At 43.6% G+C, this 5,569-nt stretch overlaps 1 long non-coding RNA gene across 2 annotated transcripts; it reads right to left on the bottom strand.

Annotated features, from left to right (window-relative positions):
• Positions 1 to 1,802: 1,802 nt before the first annotated feature.
• On the bottom strand, positions 1,803 to 5,216 carry LOC136004363 (uncharacterized). 2 transcript variants are annotated; one of them, XR_010608407.1, is made up of 3 exons: positions 5,172 to 5,216; positions 4,368 to 4,591; positions 1,803 to 3,247 (listed from the first exon to the last, which is right to left on the bottom strand). It is a non-coding gene; the product is annotated as an uncharacterized LOC136004363 (long non-coding RNA). The 2 variants fall into 2 exon arrangements; XR_010608406.1 differs by lacking the exon at positions 5,172 to 5,216 and having other exon boundaries at positions 4,368 to 5,160.
• Positions 5,217 to 5,569: the final 353 nt, after the last annotated feature.

Here is a 5,569-nt window from a genome sequence, read left to right as displayed (position 1 = left end):
ACCATATGATGTCATGCTCAGCAATAAAAGCTTTGGGAAGAAGAAGGAAGTGGGGATATTCAGAGTGATGGCGATTATCTTTCCAAGTTAGTGTTACACATGATGAAGCCCTGCTTTCCTGGATATGGCTGAACATCTGCCTGCCTGCTGATGGGAAGTAGTGAATGAATGAATGATTTTTTTGATTATGCCCATAGCTTTTGCTTTCCCTATTAAACTGTATTTATCTCAACCCACAAGTTTTCTCACTTTTACAATTCTACCCCCCATCCTACTGGAGGGGAAGGGGAAGCAAGTGAGCAGCTGTGTGGGGTTTATCTGCCCACTGGGGTTAACCCACAACACTTCCTCATGCTTTTCACCATGACAACATTCAAGCAATGGAACAGGGGCCCAGAGAGGTTGTGCAGTCTCTATCCTTGGATGTTGTTGTGGTTTAACCCTAGCTGGCAAAGCAGCTGTTTGCTTACTCCCCCCACCTCAGTGTGATGGGGGAGAGAATTTAAAAAAAAAAAAAAAGTAAAATTAATGGGATGAGATAAAGACAGTTTAATAAGACAGAAAAGGAAGAAAACAATAAGATTAATAATGATAAGAGTTAGAATATATGAAGTGAATAATGTACAATGGCAATTGCTCATCACCAAACACCAATGCCCAGCCTGTTCCTGAGCAACAGCTCCTAGCCAGTTTCCCTCCCCTCCCCTAGTTTATATGCTGGGCATGACATCACATGGTATGGAATATCCCTTTGGCCAGTTTGGGTCAGTTGTCCAGTCTGTGTCTCCCTCCAGCTTCTTTTCAACACCCCCCCCCCCCCCAGCATCCTCACTGGCAGGGCATTTTGAAAAACTGAAAAGTCCTTGACTTAGTGGAAATACTGTTTAGCAATGACTAAAACATCAGTTTGTTAGCAAAATTATTCTCATCCTAAATCCAAAATGCAGCACTATGCCAGCTACTAGGAAGAAAATTAACTCTATCCCCTCTGAAACCAGAACAAATGTTTTCAAGACCAGACTGGAACAACCTTTTCAGTCCTCAGCTGCCCTGCAGGAGCAAGAGGTTGGACTAGAGTATTCCTGAGGTGTCTTTCAACCTAAATGATTCTGTGACAAGAGCAAAAATGGACAAGACATAAAGTGGCTCCTAACCCTAGCTTAAGAGAAGGTATGTGTTTGCTTGCGTGTTTTTGCTTGCGTATGTTTGCTTCTATGTGCATGTTCCTGATACCCTTCTTTTCATGTTGTCATCAATCTTCTTCCCTTGCTGCTTGCACACGCATCCTTCCTTCTTATTCCCTTTCCCCTTCCTTCTAGTACCCGAGCAGCATCTATTGCCTGCTAGTCCTTCCCTCTCATCTTCACATGCAGAACATGTGAGTGTGTCCTTTCTCTCTCTTCCCCTCTTCCATCCTTTCCAGGGTGGTGAACACAACTCTGGGCCCAGGAGCAAGCAGCTGCAGAGGCAGTGGTGAAGGGCGCTTCTCTATTGTTTTTTATTCTCACTCCTGGGACATGCGGGAGCAGTGAGCAGAAAGGGTGCTTCGCTACAGCCATGCAGATCACACTGAAAATGCTGCAGCAACAGACTTTCAAGATCAACAAAGATCCTGAAGAGATGGTGTGAGCCCCAGGGTGGGGGAGCTCTCACACTCTGTTCTTTTAACTTGTATCTGTTCACTCTTGCTGCAGGTGCTGCACCTTCCTTTCTTGGAAAAGGGAGGGGGGAGGGGGGGAGGGTGGCAGCAAACACCCTATCCCTTCACTGTTAGGGATTAGAGGGCAGGAGTAAGAACTGAAGGGGGGAGGGGGGGGTTGTAGTTTGCATGTCCAGTTCTCCATAACCCCTCTCAGTACTGCCCTTTCTCATTTGGTTGGAGTAAGCCTGTGTGGCAGGTAGAGGAGAATAGCATGAATTGTACCTTTTCATTTGGAGGAAATTGGCCAAGAGAGCTGTTAAGCATGATAACCCCTTTTCCTCAGTGTCTGCATATGGGTGCGTAATTGGCATAAATTATCATGATCCTAGAACCAACAGCATGGGTTGAGGTGCTCTGATGTAACAGGCTCCCTATTAGATTTAAGCAAAGAAGGCCACATGCATAACCCTTACTATGACTCAGCTCATGCAGATAAACTCTTTAAGGTGCAGTAAGCCAATTGTGCACCTGAGCCCAGAGAGTGGGCACAAAGTAGCCAGATAACATTTAGAAATTATTAAAGAAAGATAGGGGGAAAATAACCCTTACTACTGGGAGTAATCAAACACATGGGATAGAATCATAGAACACCAGGTTGGAAGGGACCTCAAGGTTCATCTGGTCCAACCTTTCTAGGCAAAGCATGACCTGGACTAGATGGCCCAGCACCCTGTCCAGCCAAAAAGTTTCCAGTGTTGGGGAATCCACCACTTCCCTGGGGAGATTATTCCAGTGGCTGGCTATTCTCATCATGAAAAAGTTTCCTCTTGTGTCCAGTCAGAATCTCCCCATGAGTAAGTAACCTGTGCCTATTACCCCTAGTCTTTTCCATGTGACTCCTTGTAAAAAGGGAGTCTCCATATTCTTTGGAGCCACCCTTTAAATACTGGAACATGGTGATAAGGTATCTCCTGAGCCTTCTTTTCTCTAGGCTGAACAAACCCAGTTATCTCAGCCTTTCCTCATATGGCAGGCTTCCCAGTCCTTTGATCATCTTTGCAGCCCTTCTCTGGACCCTCTCCAGCCTGTCCACATCTTTTTGTAGATCAGGGACCAAAACTGAACACAGTATTCCAGCCTAACAAGCACTGAGTGGGACGATGAGATCTTTATCTCTGCTGGTGATGCCCTTGTTGATGTAACCCAGCATCCTCTTGACTTTCTTTGCCGTAGCTGCCTATTGTTCACTCATATTGAGCTTGCTGTCCACCAGGACTCTCAGGTGCTGTTCCACAGAGTTGCTCCCCAGCCAAGTAGATCCCAGCCTGTGCCACACTTGGATTGTTTTTAATCAGGTGTAAGACCTTACACTTGTCCTTTTTGAAATTCATAAGGTTCTTTTTAGCCCACTCTTCCAGCCTATCCAGGTTATCCTGCAGTGTGGCTCTCCTTTCCAAAGCATCCACTTCCCCATTCAGTTTGGTATCATTGTCAAACTTGGTCAGGGTACATTTGATCCCATCTTCCAGATCATTTATGAAGACACTGAACAGTGTTGGGCCCAATATCGATCCCTTGGAGGCCCCACTGGTGATAGGTCATCAGCTGGAAAAAAAGATATTTACTACCACTTCAGATTTTTATTGTCAAGAAGGGAGACCCAACCAAAGGGAAAATTTTCCTAGCCTGATTCATTCAATCAGAGGGGTGGGGAATAGTGCTTCTTGGATCTCCTAGAACCCTTGCTGTGGTCACTGGGAGATGTGCAATATCTCAGATACCAGTTAAATGTAGAAAGATTCTCATGTAGCAATAAAGAGCAATAAAAGGAGACAAGCATACCAAGTCAACATAAATTCACAGTGTTCATTTTTGAAATGCAGTCAGTTTTGCTGGTACTTTTGATACTCATTTTGTCTTTTTTAGGGGAGGGGGTGAAATGTTGTTCAGTCAACAAAGTGTGAAGAAGTTTTTAGTGAGAATCAGGCAACTGAACTTCTGATAGTTTTATTCAATGAATTCCCTCCCCACAAACTCACAAAAAAAAAAAAAAAAAAAGCAGCTCTGTAAACACTCTGCCTCAGTTCTAGAATTTTGCTACTCTCACAGCAACACACCTGAGAACTACAGAAATCCAAAGCAAAGAGAAATCTCTGGGAAGCTTTCTAGTGACTTCTCCAAGCATGGATAAGATCTGCACTCAGAAGGGTCCATACAAACACCAAAGAATTCTTAACTTAAGCAATGAGTATAACAATCTTTTACCTTTCCCTTGTTAAATGTAAAATGGAAACTACTGGCTTCTGTTATTAAAATATGCATGGCATGTCACTTTGCCCAAGTTGCCAGAGCATCCTTATGCTTTGGAAGCTCCTGTGTCATAAGAGTGTCTGAATCACACAGCCTTCATGTTGTTTCATAACTTAAAAAAAATAAATCTCACAATTTATACAAATGCTTTTTCCAGATATTCATGCTCTTCATTCAGTAGTCAGTGAATTCTGGTCAATCTCTATAGTTTTAGAAATCCAAACTCTTGAATTTCTGAAAAAATATAAAACTTGAGAGAAATTGAAGTCCAGCACAGGAGCCTTCTCCAAATTTTGGAAAGAAAAAAAAAAAAAAAAAAAAAGTAGGTTGGCTAGTCAGAGTGGACATGCAAATAAACTAGATATAGCATTTGCAAGAAGTAGACTGTTACAAATTAAATCCCTTTGGATGTTACCTTGTGCTCATCTCGAAGATGTATGTCCAGCTTCCCTGTGTGTTTGGTCTCATAGCAGCAGAGTTGACATCTGTAAGGTTTAAGTTCATTGAGCTTCTGTATGTGTTGCTGCAAACTCTCATCACTGGAGCAGGTAAAGGTACACTTATCACAATGGAAAACAACTCCCTGCAAGTATTTTGACAGTTTGGAACAGCAAACTTCAATGGGAACAATCTGCTCTTCTGTGGGGAGATGGGAATGTTTAAGTTGTAAGAAATAATAACAACTAGGCAATGTGTCAACAGCTTGTAACATACCACCCATGGAAGAAACAGGATCTACTATTTGTGTATGCAATCCATCTACTGAGCTAAAACTGAACCAAAAATGATATACAAGAAAATTCCCTTTCTGTACAGAGTTAATCCTACATGACTACAAAAGCAGGTGTCCTTACAAATGTAACCACTCATTAGGTAAACAGGATGGAAAGAAGAGATTTGGGGCAGATAGGAGTGTTAGGGCAGATTTGTGAGACAGAGTAGCAGAGCCTAGGAATATAAAAGCAGACATAAATTAGTCAGACCAAGCTCCATTCTGGTTCAATAATTGTCGTGGTTTAAACCAATCCACACAGGTCGTCCACTCACCACCACCCCCCCCAACCCTCCCCACTCCCGGAGGGATGGGGAGGAAAATCAGGAGAATGTAACTCCCACGGGTTGAGATAAGAACAGCCCAGTAACTAAGGTATAACACAAATCACCACTGCTACCACCAATGACAATATTGATAAGAGAAAATAACAAGAGAATACGATACCACCGCCGAACGAGTTCGACCCCCCCGAAGAGAGAGAGCCTGCCCCTTCCGGGTAACTCCCAGTTCCCTCTCCGGGCATGACGTGCTGTGGTATGGAATACCTCTTTGGCTAGTTTGGGTCAGGTGTCCTGTCTCTGCTTCCTCCCGGCCTCCCTCGTCCCCAGCAGAGCATGAGACTCACAGAGTCCTTGGCCAGAATAAACATTACTTAGCAACAATTAAAAACAATCGGTATTATCAGCTCTCTGCCCAGGCTGGAAGTCAAAACACAGAGCTTGCACCAGTTACTAAGAAGGAGCAAAACGGCTCCTGGTAAACCCAGGACAGTATCCACCCCTTATTCCATACCATTCACATCATGCTCAGATCCCACATTTTCAGTATACCATCAGTCTTAT

This window comes from Lathamus discolor, chromosome W (genome assembly GCF_037157495.1).
Source record: "Lathamus discolor isolate bLatDis1 chromosome W, bLatDis1.hap1, whole genome shotgun sequence".
NCBI lineage: Eukaryota > Metazoa > Chordata > Aves > Psittaciformes > Psittacidae > Lathamus > Lathamus discolor.
Note: the sequence above shows the minus strand (reverse complement) of the source record. Positions and strands in the feature narration are given on the sequence as shown.